This window comes from Pseudorca crassidens, chromosome 12 (genome assembly GCF_039906515.1).
Source record: "Pseudorca crassidens isolate mPseCra1 chromosome 12, mPseCra1.hap1, whole genome shotgun sequence".
Lineage (NCBI taxonomy): Eukaryota > Metazoa > Chordata > Mammalia > Artiodactyla > Delphinidae > Pseudorca > Pseudorca crassidens.
Genome location: NC_090307.1, coordinates 22387269 through 22401790, shown reverse-complemented (window position 1 = coordinate 22401790; position 14522 = coordinate 22387269). Strand labels below are relative to the sequence as shown.

General features: G+C 40.9%; 1 pseudogene; it reads right to left on the bottom strand.

Annotated features, from left to right (window-relative positions):
- Positions 1-13089, bottom strand: part of LOC137204026 (phosphatidylinositide phosphatase SAC2-like) — a 45867-nt pseudogene extending 32778 nt beyond the window's left edge.
- Positions 13090-14522: the final 1433 nt, after the last annotated feature.

Below are 14522 nucleotides of genomic sequence, written 5' to 3'. Positions count from 1 at the left end.
TCTTTTCCAATTTGGATTCCTTTTATTTCGTTTTCTTCTCTGATTGCTGTGGCTAAAACTTCCAAAACTATGTTGAATAATAGTGGTGAGAGTGTGCAACCTTGTGTTGTTCCTGATCTTAGTGGAAATGTTTTCAGTTTTTCACCATTGATGACGATGTTGGCTGTGGGTTTGTCATATATGGCCTTTATTATGTTGAGGAAAGTTCCCTCTATGCCTACTTTCTGCAGGGCTTTTTATCATAAATGGGTGTTGAATTTTGTTGAGAGCTTTCTCTGCATCTATTGAGATGATCATATGGTTTTTCTCCTTCAATTTGTTAATATGGTGTATCACGTTGATTGATTTGCGTATATTGAAGAATCCTTGCATTCCTGGGATAAACCCCACTTGATCATGGTGTATGATCCGTTTAATGTGCTGTTGGATTCTGTTTGCTAGTATTTTGTTGAGGATTTTTGCATCTATGTTCATCAGTGATACTGGCCTGTAGTTTTCTTTCTTTGTGACGTCCTTGTCTGGTTTTGGTATCAAGGTGATGGTGGCCTCGTACAATGAGTTTGGGAGTGCTCCTCCCTCTGCTATATTTTGGAAGAGTTTGAGAAGGATAGGTGTTAGCTCTTCTCTAAATGTTTGATAGAATTCTCCTGTGAAGCCATCTGGTCCTGGGCTTTTGTTTGTTGGAAGATTTTAAATCACAGTTTCAATTTCAGTGCTTGTGATTGGTCTGTTCATATTTTCCATTTCTTCCTGATTCAGTCTTGGCAGGTTGTGCATTTCTAAGAATTTTTCCATTTGTTCCAGGTTGTCCATTTTATTGGCATAGAGTTGCTTGTAGTAATCTCTCATGATCTTTTGTATTTCTGCGGTGTCACTTGTTACTTCTCCTTTGTCATTTCTATTTCTATTGATTTGAGTCTTCTTCCTTTTTTTCTTGATGAGTCTGGCTAATGGTTTATCAGTTTTGTTTATCTTCTCAAAGAACCAGCTTTTAGTTTTATTGATCTTTGCTGTCGTTTCCTTCATTTCTTTTTCATTTATATCTGATCTGATTTTTATGATTTCTTTCCTTCTGCTAGCTTTGGGGGTTTTTTGTTCTTCTTTCTCTAATTGCTTTAGGTGCAAGGTTAGGTTGTTTATTCGAGATGTTTCCTGTTTCTTAAGGTAGGATTGTATTGCTATAAACTTCCCTCTTAGAAGTGCTTTTGCTGCACCCCATAGGTTTTGGGTCATCGTGTCTCCATTGTCATTTGTTTCCAGGCATTTTTTAATTTCCTCTTTGATTTCTTCAGTGATCACTTTGTTATTAAGTAGTGAATTGTTTAGCCTCCATGTGTTTGTATTTTTTACAGATGTTTTCCTGTAATTGATATCTAGTCTCATAGCGTTGTGGTCGGAAAAGATACTTGATACAATTTCAATTTTCTTAAATTTACCAAGGCTTGATTTGTGACCCAAGATATGATCTATTCTGAAGAATGTTCCATGAGCACTTGAGAAAAATGTGTATTCTGTTGTTTATGAATGGAATGTCCTATAAATATCAATAAGCCCATCTTGTTTAATGTATCATTTAAAGCTTGTGTTTCCTTATTTATTTTCATTTTGGATGATCTGTCCATTGGTGAAAGTTGGGTGTTAAAGTCCCCTACTATGAACGTGTTACTGTTGTTTTCCCCTTTTATGGCTGTTAGTATTTGCCTTATGTATTGAGGTGCTCCTATGTTGGGTGCATAAATATTTACAATTGTTATATCTTCTTCTTGGGTCGATCCCTTGATCATTATGTAGTGTCCTTCTTTGTCTCTTCTAACAGTCTTTATTTTAAAGTCTATTTTGTCTGATATGAGAATTGCTACTCCAGCTTTCTTTTGGTTTCCATTTGCATGGAATATCTTTTTCCATCTCCTTACTTTCAGTCTCTATGTGTCTCTAGGTCTGAAGTGGGTCCCTTGTAGACAGCATATATATGGGTATTGTTTTTGTATCCATTCAGCCAATCTGTGTCTTTTGGTGGGAGCATTTAGTCCATTTACATTTAAGGTAATTATCGATATGTATATTCCTATTCTCATTTTCTTAATTGTTTTGGGTTCGTTATTGTAGGTCTTTTCCTTCTCTTGTGTTTCTTGCCTAAAGAAGTTCCTTTAGCAGTTGTTGTAAAGCTGGTTTGGTGGTGCTGAACTCTCTCAGCTTTTGCTTGTCTCTAAAGGTTTTAATTTCTCCATCAAATCTGAATGAGATCCTTGCTGGGTAGAGTAATCTTGGTTGCAGGTTTTTCTCCTTCATCACTTTAAATATGTCCTGCCAGTCCCTTCTGGGTTGCAGAGTTTCTGCTGAAAGATCAGCTGTTAACCTTATGGGGATTCCCTTGTGTGTTATTTGTTGTTTTTCCCTTGCTGCTTTTAATATGTTTTCTTTTTATTTAATTTTTGACAGTTTGATTAATATGTGTCTTGGTGTGTTTCTCCTTGGATTTATTGTATGGGACTCTCTTTGCTTCCTGGAGTTGATTAACTGTATCCTTTCCCATATTAGGGAAGTTTTCAACTATAATCTCTTCAAATATTTTCTCAGTCCCTTTCTTTTTCTCTTCTTCTTCTGAACCCCTATAATTCGAATGTTGGTGTGTTTAATGTTGTCCCAGAGGTCTCTGAGACTTTCCTCAGTTCTTTTCATTCTTTTTTCTTTATTCTGCTCTGCAGTAGTTATTTTCACTATTTTATCTTACAGGTCACTTATCTGTTCTTCTGCCTCAGTTATTCTGCTATTGATCCCATCTAGAGTATTTTTCATTTCATTTATTGTGTTGTTCATCTTTGCTTGTTTCATCTTTAGTTCTTCTAGGTCCTTGTTAAATGTTTCTTGCATTTTGTCTATTCTATTTCCAAGATTTTGGATCATCTTTACTATCATTACTCTGAATTCTTTTTCAGGTAGACTGCCTGTTTCATCTTCATTTGTTAGGTCTGGTGGGTTTTTATCTTGCTCTTTCAACTGCTGTGTGTTTTTCTGTCTTCTCATTTTGCTTATCTTACTGTGCTTGGGGTCTCCTTTTTGCAGGCTGCAGGTTCGTAGTTCCTGTTGTTTTTGGTGTCTGTCCCCAGTGGCTAAGGTTGGTTCAGTGGGTTGTGTAGGCTTCCTGGTGGAGGGGACTAGTGCCTGTGTTCTGGTGCATGAGGCTGGATCTTGTCTTTCTGGTGGGCAAGTCCACGTCTGTTGGTGTGTTTTGGGGTGTCTGTGGACTTATGATTTTAGGCAGCCTCTCTGCTAATAGGTGGGGTTGTGTTCCTGTCTTGCTAGTTGTTTGGCATAGGGTGTCCAGCATTGTAGCTTGCTGGTCGTTGAGTGAAGCTGGCTGCTGGTGTTGAGATGGAGATATCTGGGATATTTTCGCCGTTTGATATTATGTGGAGCTGGGAGGTCTCTTGTGGACCAGTGTCCTGAAGTTGGCTCCCCCACCTCAGAGGCTCAGCACTGACTCCTGGCTGCAGCACCAAGAGCCTTTCATCCACACGGCTCCTCAATTTGGGATGATTCGTTGTCTATTCAGGTATTCCACAGATGCAGGTACATCAAGTTGATTGTGGAGCTTTAAGCCGCTGCTCCTGAGGCTGCTGGGAGAGATTTCCCTTTCTCTTCTTTGTTCTCACAGCTCCCAGGGCCTCAGCTTTGGATTGGGCCCCGCCTCTGCGTGCAGGTCGCTGAAGGCGTCTGTTCTTTGCTCAGACAGGACGGGGTTAAAGGCGCAGCTGCTTCGGGGGCTCTGGCTCACTCAGGCCATGGGAAGGGAGGGGCACGTAGTGCGGGGCGGGCCTGCGGCGGCAGAGGCCGGCGTGACGTTGCACCAGCCTGAGGCGTGCCGTGCGTTCTCCTGGGGGAGTTGTCCCTGGATCCCGGGACCCTGGCAGTGGCGGGCTGCACAGGCTCCCTGGAAGGGAGGTGTGGATAGTGACCTGTGCTCGCACACAGGCTTCTTGGTGGCGGCAGCAGCAGCCTTAGCGTCTCATGCCCGTCTCTGGGGTCCGCGCTCATAGCCGCGGCTCGCGCCCGTCTCTGGAGCTCCTTTAAGCAGCGCGCTTAATCCCGTCTCCTCGCGCACCAGGAAACAAAGAGGGAAGAAAAAGTCTCCTGCCTCTTCGGCAGCTCCAGACATTTCCCCAGACTCCCTCCCAGCTAGCTGTGGTGCACTAACCCCTTCAGGTCGTGTTCATGCCGCCAACCCCAGTCCTCTCCCTGCGCTCTGACTGAAGCCGAGCCTCAGCTCCCAGCCCCGCCCGCCCTGGCGTGTGAGCAGATGAGCCTCTCGGGATGGTGAGTGCCCGTCGGCGCCAATCCTCTGTGCGGGAATCTGTCCGCTTTGCCCTCCGCACCCCTGTTGCTGCGCTCTCCTCCACGGCTTCGAAGCTTCCCTCCTCCGCCACCCGCAGTCTCTGCCCGCGAAGGGGCTTCCTAGTGTGTGGAAACATTTCCTCCTTCACGGCTCTCTCCCACTGGTGCAGGTCCCGTCCCTATCCTTTTGTCTCTGTTTATTCTTTTTTCTTTTGCCCTACCCAGGTACGTGGGGACTTTCTTGCTTTTTGGGAGGTCTGAGGTCTTCTGCCAGCGTTCTGTAGGAGTTCAGTAGGTGTTCTGTAGGAGCTGTTCCACATGTAGATGTATTTCTGCTGTATCTGTGGGGAGGAAGGTGATCTCCGCGTGTTACTCTTCCGCCATCTTCCTCATTTTACTCTTTATTATAGTTTCTGTTTCCGTTAGTTTCCCATTTCCTCATGCATGATATCCACTTTTCCCCCTAACGTATTAATTATATTTAACTATGGTAATAATTGTTTTTTACTTCCATGTTTAATAGTTCAACATATGATCATCTGTGATTCTGATTCTTTTTATTTTATTTCCTTTTGATAGTGGGCTGTTTGCACTTGCTTTTTGTATGTCTTGTTTTTTTTGAGCAAATGTTAGATATTGTGTATAAGAATAGAGATGGAGGTAAGAATATACATGCCCTCTATTGGGCATATCTCTTTATATGCCCTCTATTGGGCATATCTCTTTTTCTGCTATGCTACTATTGTAGGATGTTGACTCAATTTAGTCAGTAGTTGAGCTGGATTTGGCTTTTGTTGTTGTTATTCTTACCCTCCGTGCACATTGACTTCAAGTTTCTTAATACTTTTTACTTAGGATAGAGTTTGGTTTGCTGGAGGTTTTTCCTCAGCATTCCTCATGATCATCAAATATGGCCTCCCCTATACTCTTTTTTCCTCAAAAAAATCTCTCTGTCTGTGCTCCTGACCTTCCTCTGCCAGTAGAGTGCTGTTGGTTGTTACTTTGTACTTGATAGCCTGGTAGTTAGGGCAAGGAATCCTCCTGGTAATCTTGGTCCAGCCTCAGACTCAATCAGGCCCAGCGTGCGAGTCTTAGGAGTATGTTCGTCTCAGTGATCCTGCCTCTCCCCAAGAAGTAGGCCACCCATGATCTGAACCCAGGATGGTGTCTCACTTGTCTCCAGTACATTCTCCTATTATTCACAGGCAGCTGCAAGGGATCTTCAACTGTGTCCTGGGGCCATAGTCTTCGGTGCCTTTCCCCAGCAGCTTAAAGCTTTTTTTTCTGAAGGGAAAAGTATACAAGCAGGGCTTTTCTGACTTTCCCCTCCCTGAGGCTCACAGTGAGGCTAAGATTTTGCAAATTGCCTTCAGTCTTTTGCATGAGCCTTCATGGAGGCCTGGGAAGAAAAGCCTGAGACGGACAGTTCATGTTGTGTTTGTGGCTCCCTGCAACCGGGGTTTCTATACCCTCATGCTATTTCACATTCAGCATCTAGCAATTCATTAAAAGTTTTCGCCAAATTCTTTGTGTCCACTTGTATGGTGGCCCCATCTTCCTCTTATGCTCTGCCACAGATAAACCAGTGCTTGACTTTATAATATTTTGGCTAACTGCCTGCGCTACAACCCAAGCTCCCTGACGTACTCAAAAAATTTTTGTAACTTTACAGATTAAATGGCTTTTTCTATTTGTTATGGTGGGAATAATGTTCTTCCTGACTTTCTATATCCTAGTCAGACATCTGTTATGGAATGACGTCTACTTTCTATGATGGTTGTGTTCTGCTTTGCACACTTTGGACAATATTGGTTGAGAATGAGAATCTCATAGAATCATTCTCATAGAATCATCTTCTAAGGCTTGACTACAGTATCTAGTTTATAACAAACTGAGTTATGATTATGCTGTGAATTTATATGAAATTACTTTGTCAAATTATTTCTAAGCACATTTGATTGAGTATTCTTATGTGGTTAAAACCAAAACCTCTTCCTTAGATATCTAATGACTTAGGTCATGATCCTGTCTGTCATTTTCTAGCTTAGTGATCTGTGAGCAAGTAACTGGACCTCTTTGTTCCTCAACTTCTCTGTAAAATGAGGATGCTGAGCTAGTGATTTCTGTGGTCCACAATCTACTCTAAGGTCAATGATGCTATTTTAATCTCCCTTTATCCACATAATTGTTGTACAGGTATTCTGATTTAACAAAGAAACAATTCAAGAAGAAGCCAATGTTATATACTTTGGTGCTGAATTCTGAGTACAGCAAAGTACTGAATTGTGGAGCTTGAATTTGTTCTTGAAAGAGAGTGATGGTAGACCAAAATAAGGAATAGATGGTATATTTTCAGCATGTAGAATTCTAATCCAAAATTGCATTGTCTGTCTCTTGCAGAGGGCCTAATTTAGCCACTCTTTAATAGGCTGGATAAGTCACATGCTATTGAGTATATAACTCAAATTATTTTAATAATCATCGTGTGTATGTGTATGAGAAAGGGGAGAGGAAGAGAGAGGGAGAAGCAGACAGACAGAGACACAAACACACACAGGTACGGGCTATTAAAGAGCTGTGGATTTGGTATGTCTGAGCATCTAAAGAGTTGAAATAAGATCTGAGGTCTCTCACCTTTAACATCAGTGTCTGTTACTGGGTCATGTTCCCTATGTAGGAGTTGCTACTCCCATCACAGAGTTGCTTTAAAGAGTGAGTCCCCTTTGGCTCAAGAACTTTTTAAATGTTAGAGTACATGTTCTCTAAAGCTATCTTTACTGGAGGGCAGGAAATTCAGAACAAAGTTTGGAATCACATTTCATAGAATACAGACCTTAGAAGTATAGTCGCCTTTTTTTTTTAATCCAATGGTTCTGAATAAGAGAGGGCATCTTACTAGCTACATAGAAAGTACAAGAAAGGATTCTTGACCAATGTTAATCCCGTTTCGGAACACCTGTAATACTTATATATTACTCAAGTGGTTTAATTGATAAATTAGTATAAATTGACTTAAGGTACAAATAAATTTTTCATATTTCTACCTCTTAAATGCTCAGCAAATGAATGTTAGGAACATAAACACTCAGCAAATATGTTTTAAAGTTTAATTTTGTTGAGATTTTTAACCTTCTTGACAATTAGAGCAGTATCTTCTTTATTTTAAAATAAATGTCTGTTGACCAACGATTGTTCCAAGCATTTTTCTAGACACTGGAGAACTGAATGAAACGGACAAATTCCCTGTCTGCAAGGAGCTGAAGACATGTGATAAATAAACAAAAACATTCAAATGGTGAGAGATTCTATGAAAAAAAAAGAAACAGGATGAGGGAGTCTAGACAGTCACTGGAGAGGGGTGTGCCTTATTTTTATACAAGGAAGTCTTCTCTGAATAAGTAACATTTGAACAGAGAGCTGATGAAAATAAAGGAGCGAGCCATGAAGATCTCTGCAAGATAATTCCCATGGTAATATTGTACAATTGCACATATAATATGATAAAATATTGCATTGGATTGAATTCATGAATATTAATAGGCTAGAAAAGGTTGAGGTTATTGTGCTATCTCTGTTTGCTCTTGATTAGGAATTTGAGATAATTTGTGAAGAAACCCGCTTTTCCTGTTTCCAGGATTCAGAGACAATAGACATTGAGAATTTGTTTCTTAGGAGGCTGATCTTACTAATAGGACTCCCAGTGAGCAAGCCTTTTCTTTCAGAAGGTTGAGATTATCTGAGAGGTGAAAATATAGCTCCTGATACACTAAATTCAAATGGAAAAAGTAGTAGAATGAAAGAAAAGGGCACAGTCCCGGATAGTGTATGAGGTGGGTAGTATCAAGTGGAAAGCAGAGTAAGCAGAAGACTTGCTTTAAAGATCCCAAACAAGAAAACAAATTCAAACAGAGACAGTGGGCTCCAAGGTGTGACAGCTAATTTACCAGGAAAACAAGGATTCAGGAACATGGGAGTTACATTTTAAAGCTGTTGAAGAGAACCCATCAGTGGGAAGGGAGGTAACAAAATCAAAGGTGTAGACAGACCTACGTCTCCTTGGCCCATAGAAGGTCAAGCGCTGATGCCAGTCCCCTGAGTGAGGAGGGATTTTTTCTAGTTTGATTGCACACACAGTAATACAAGCTCTTTTAGTTATGAATGTTTTATTTATGTTCATACTACATTAATTGTCATTTCATTAAGGAAAGAGAGAGTAATCAGTAGGAGCACTGACTTTGGAGTCAGACTTCTTGGTTTTGAAGCCTGGCTCTGCCCCATCTAGTTATGTGACCTCAGCTCAAGCTTCCCCATCTCTCTATGTCTCACTTTCCCCATCTGTAAAGTAGGATCATAATAGCACACATCTCCTTGGGTTATCGTGAGGATTAAATTAATTAAAATATCCAATGCATTTAGATAATATTGGTGTTGTTTATATTTATCCCTTTTGATTATATTTCAATTTAGGAAGCTAAGCATAATATTGTTTAGCACGATACCTGGGTGTGCAAGGACCTTGCTCTCCTTGTTCACTACTTTGACATCTAGGCTGAGAATGACAATTTGCTTGAATCTACCTGTATGTAATGACTGGATGCAAAAGGGGCTGAGGTATAAACATTTTTTGGAAACTTAAAGAGGGATGACAACAATTGCACAATTACAGTTTCACCATTAATCACTAAAATATGTCAGCAGTCTCAGGCTACCTGAAGATTAGAATGATAAAGGTGTTGCTTAAAATAACAGAAGCTCTATCAGGAGAGGTACTGTGTCTATCCTGATTGCTCTTGTAGCTCAGCATCAAATTCAGTGTAGAAGCTCAGCAAAGATTTGTTAAAAGAATAAATACATGTGTGTTTTCACCAGCGTACCCAAACTTAGAAACCCAAGGGTCACCATTAACAGTTAGGCCTGGCCCAGCTGATGTCAGAATGACCTTCAGATCCGGATTTCAAAATATAAGACAACTAGTCACATTTAGAACAAGAAAATCTCTAATGCTGGAGTGCTGTCACCTGGCTTTCATCATTAACCTTATTCAACACGCTTGGACTATTATAACCAAATGGTCATTTTTTTAAAAAGTAAATTGCCCCTCAAATATAAGAACTGGTCCACTGGTCCATTAGTTTAAACACATTTAAGCTAATGTGTTTGGGGTGGTGAAGGGCCTCTTCTAAACTAGGTCTCAGACAGCTGGAATTTTAACACTGGGGACATGGGAACAGACTTCCAAAGCAGCCATTTGAAAGGGTGAAGGTGCAGACACTCCTTTGGATGTGCAATTTCTAGAATGTTTGTTAGGAGGTCATTCGTGCTATCGTTATGCCTTACATTGCATCTGTGAAAGAATTTTAGTCTAACATAGAACCAGAAGATATGAAATAGAAAATTTCATGCACGTGCCCTCAGGAGAACAAAACTCAAGGACTGAGAGACTGACTTACAGAAAACTGATAATATTGGAATTTTCTTAGACAATAGGAAGCTGGTCAGGGGCTGCCTCATTTCAACCTTGGGAAATTTTGCTTATGGTTTCCAGAGCCATGCACAAGGAATGACCCAGGTTGGGTTGGTCCCACAAAATAAGCTGAATTGAACTTCGTATGTAGCAGACTGTTTTTGTCTGCTCAGGGAATTTTCAAAGCTGGTCTCTATTTGTTTTGATGTTAACAGACTAAACTCTCTACTCTCTACCTGCCCTGCGCATAAATACAGCCTACTCCAAACCCTCAACGGACCTGCCTGTAGCTTGCTACAGTTGGCATGTCCTGAATTGCAATTCCATGGCTATTCCCAGATAAACTCATCTTTCTGACAATTTTGAGCTTACCTCATTTTACCTTTTCATTGAGTTGATACATCTCTGAGAAGAACAAATGAAAAAATGTGTGAATTTACAGTGAACGAGTGAATCACTGCAAAGCTCTGAAAATCTCTGGAACTCTTGAGAAAGTATGTGTGAATATTGGTAAATTGAACTTTTTTTCAGTGGGTACATTATCCAGCTGGAATTATCTTTTAAAATCCATCCTATGCATTATGTGAGAGAACAATTTTACTTCCGGTTGAGTTTCCTGTTTCATGATTTAAATGATTTATGAATGAAGGCTTTATGTTCAGACATATTGGCCCTTGGCAGGTTGGTGGTCCGATCCATTCTCAGGAATTAGATGATGAATTCAATTTTCAGGCCAAAAAGAAATTACCATTTAGCATCAACTAATATGACAATTTAAAAACGGAATTGACCTCAAAATGTTTAGTATAGTGTTCAGTATGGACAAAGATACAATAGTTATTCTCTAGAGCCAATGGTCCTTAAACTTTGAGTGCAGCAGACTCACCTGGACGTCTGACTCAGTAGGTATGGGTAGGGCTGGAGAATTTGCATTTCTAACAGGTTCCCAGGTGCTGCTCGTTCAGAGATCACGCTGTGAGCAGCACTGCTCTTTAAAACAAGAAAAAGAAAAAAAAAAGCTATATTTTAGTTGAGCTTAACATTATCAAACAGATATAAATTATATCAACATTTTTCAGGCAGGAAATTTGAACTGGGGTTACATTTACATATAGACTAAGGGGTATGGAATATGTAATATTCACACCCCAAATCTTGAATATCAGGTAGCAAAATTAACAATTATACCCCCAAACTCTTGCTTAATAACCAGAAATTCCTGTTGATTGAACATAAAGATAGAGTACATTTCAAATGAGGCCTTCTGGACATTTCCAGTTATTGGTAAAGAAGAGTTCACTTTTTTTTTTTTTTTTCCCCTGTACGCGGGCCTCTCACTGTTGTGGCCTCTCCCGTTGCGGAGCACAGGCTCCGGATGCGCAGGCTCAGCGGCCATGGCTCACGGGCCCAGCCGCTCCACGGCATGTGGGATCTTCCCGGACCGGGGCACGAACCCATGTCCTGTGCATCGGCAGGCGGACTCCCAACCACTGCGCCACCAGGGAAGCCCGAGTTCACTTTTAATAAAATAAATGAGCTGTAGTAAATATAAGCAATGAAATCATGCTTAAATCATGATAATTTGCCTGTACACTGAGAGAATTTAAAAGACTTGTAGGCTAGTCCTTGTGTCTAGAAATCCACAAACTAATGAAAGGAACATGTTCCAAACACATAGAACAAACAGCAACAGTAAGAAGCAATGCATTATTGGGTCCATAATGGGTGGTACTGAGAGTCTGCTTTACAGAATTATACAGAGGGAGGCAGATACTGGGGACTCAAGTGGCCAGGCTTCACAGAGGACCTGACATGGGCTTTCACCCAGTACTACTCACCAGTGATGCCAAGTAAAACCAAGTATTGAGAAGACTCTGCCAATGCAATTTCTTCTGCCTCAACATTTCTTGTGAGGAGTGTTCCCAAAGCAATGAAGCAAGTTAATTAAGATGCCAACTGCTGCCCCAGTTTCTGAGCAGACTAGCACCGCACAAGATTTTGGTGTAACTAACTGGTGTTTGTTCCTGCCTGCAAAAGCTGTGTTTGTACAACTGGAGCAGAGTCCAAAAGGACTGTAAGAAATTAATTAGATCAGTTTGCCAAGCCCTTGTCGTCTGGGCCCAGGACCAGGGAACAGGATAAACCCAATGAATACAAATCTGTACCCATATGTAAAAAGATGGTGGTTATGATTATGACTAATATAATGATCCATTTTCACTTTATCAAAGCTTTGATGAATAAATTATTAGCTACAAATAGAACACGGGTCAGGAATTTTATGATGGAATGCGAGAGATGGGAAATGTTTATCCAGGTATCAGTGGTTCTCTAGCCATAGCCCAGTGTCTCAGTAATCACTTGTGATGTTTACAAACAATAGAGATTCCAGGCTCTCATCCCTGAGTCTGATTCAGAGTATATGGAATGTGTCCTGGAAAACTGTATCTTTTAACCAGTTCACCTAGTGATTTGGTTTCACAGCCATTTTTGGAAAATATTGGTCAAAATACGCGCACAAGATGCATATGCAACACTATGCCATGCACTGAAAGTGCTGAAAAGACTTGTAGGCTAGTTTTTGTCTAGAAGCCCACAATCTGGTGAAATGAACATGATCCAGACATATCGGTGATCAGCAACAGTCTTAAGAAATACGTTACTGGGGCTATATTGGGTGCTACTGAGTCTGTTTCAGGGCAGGGAGAGAGGAACAGACCATTAAGCTGGAGGTGACCAATTCATTTCCTAGATATCACAGTCAAAGTTGATTGGGGGTCTTTAACTTTTGCTGCAGCATGGCATAGCGGAAGAGTTACCAGGCTTAGTCTTCTTGGTAGGAATTTTTAATACTCAGAGTGCCTAGGGGAGTGTCTGACACAGAGAGGGAGCTCAGTACAGATGTAAACAATCATTTGCAAAGCCAGCCTAGTCAGTCATCCAGCATTGCCAGAAGACCCGATGACGTCAGCTCATACAAGTGATGTGCACAGTTCAAATGCTTTATCAAAACACAGACGGGGTTGTCACTGATATTATCATCATTTATATTTTACTTTTTAGCTAATTATTTCTCTCTGGCCACCACAAGTGGCATACTCAATTGGCATCATTGTGCTATAAGCTGGTATACAGAGAGACTAATACACTGTTATCAGTTTAACATAAAATTCTATATCCTGTGTGACCAGACAGCGAGAAGTTCCCCACTGAAATGTAATGAATCAGATGCCTCTTACCTGCACCTTAGCCGCTGCTGTGGACCCAGAGCCAAAGAGGTGAGAGCACATCATCATGAGGTCACTCTGTCCTCTCTGCTCACACCTCTTTACTGCGTCTACCTCACCAGATACTTGTAATGAAGTTACAGCTGTAATCTGTACCTTCCTTCATGTAATCTGTGGCTCAGTGTTGGAGGCATACATACTCTGAGTGTGCGGGTGGGAGGCACCCTGAGGGCACAGCACATCTATTACCCTGGCGCATGCGAAACAGGGAAACAAATGATAACAGCAAAATGTTAATGCCGCAAATGAGCTGCAAATGATGATGTAGCACTTGGAGCATTCTAGCTCATCTTGTGATGAGGCCGGGCCTATTGTTAGCTTGATATATAAATGTGCCTTAGAGAAGTCTTGCAGGGATGTTTGTCTCTCAGTGATAGAAAGAACTCATTAGCATATGGAGCGTTCTCTGGTGACAATTACCTGAGGATGCGTGTGGACCACCTCTGTGCAGACATTGCAGTGTAACTGTGCTTACGGGGGTATTTTGACAAACAAGGCGAACCTATTATTTTTATCCATGTACCATATAGCAAATCAATTGGACAATTAGTAGTAATAACTTGAATGTACGTAACGAGGCATCTTGCGTCCCAAAGTACTATACCAACAAAATAAGAGCACTAATGATCCACTAGTGAGAGATGGAGCCATTCTCTTCACTATTTCCAGGTGGCAGAAAGAGAATGGCATCACCAGATGCAAGGGAAGAATTCACCAATGGAGAATGAGCTGGAAGCCATAACTGGCTCCATACGTGGCTGCTTGATGGCTACCAAGAAAGGAAACCCCCTGTTCCATTTGTTGATCACAGAAAGCAATTGACATCACTAGATAGATTAGATATAACTTTAATTATAGCAAGATACTGGAGTTGAAGCTAATACCAGACTCAATTTCTGTGCCTCTGTATTTAAAATGGAATATTTATGGATTTGGGGGGCTGGATAGGAAGGAGGAGACAGCGAGGATCAGAGAGAGAGGGTCTTCATTTTCATACTAAAACGTCTTTCTCCTCACAAGGAAGCCTAATCAGACATCTTGGTTGCAAGTCACCCTATGATTGTCAGCACTCCCATGCTGTGATTGGAATAGCTCTTCCGGTCCCCGTATTCTTTAGTAGGCCCTGTCTCATGCCTCCTTCCATCCTGCTGCAGCACATAAACACAGAACTGTTAACAAAGGCAATTAGTATACATCCCCATTCTGGACAGATGCTCCTAAGTGTTAGCGTTGAAATATATAACTCATAGTGCTCTGGACTTTGATAAGTTTCAAAAAGATAATTTTCAAATGATTGAATAACATGGTAATATCTTCTTTCACTATAGATTTATTCATATAAAATACCTGAGTATTATAAATAGTCGGCTAGTTTCCCCTAAGCAGGGGAGGAATAAAAAACCATCATTAGCACCCTCTTGATAGCACAGGAATAAATT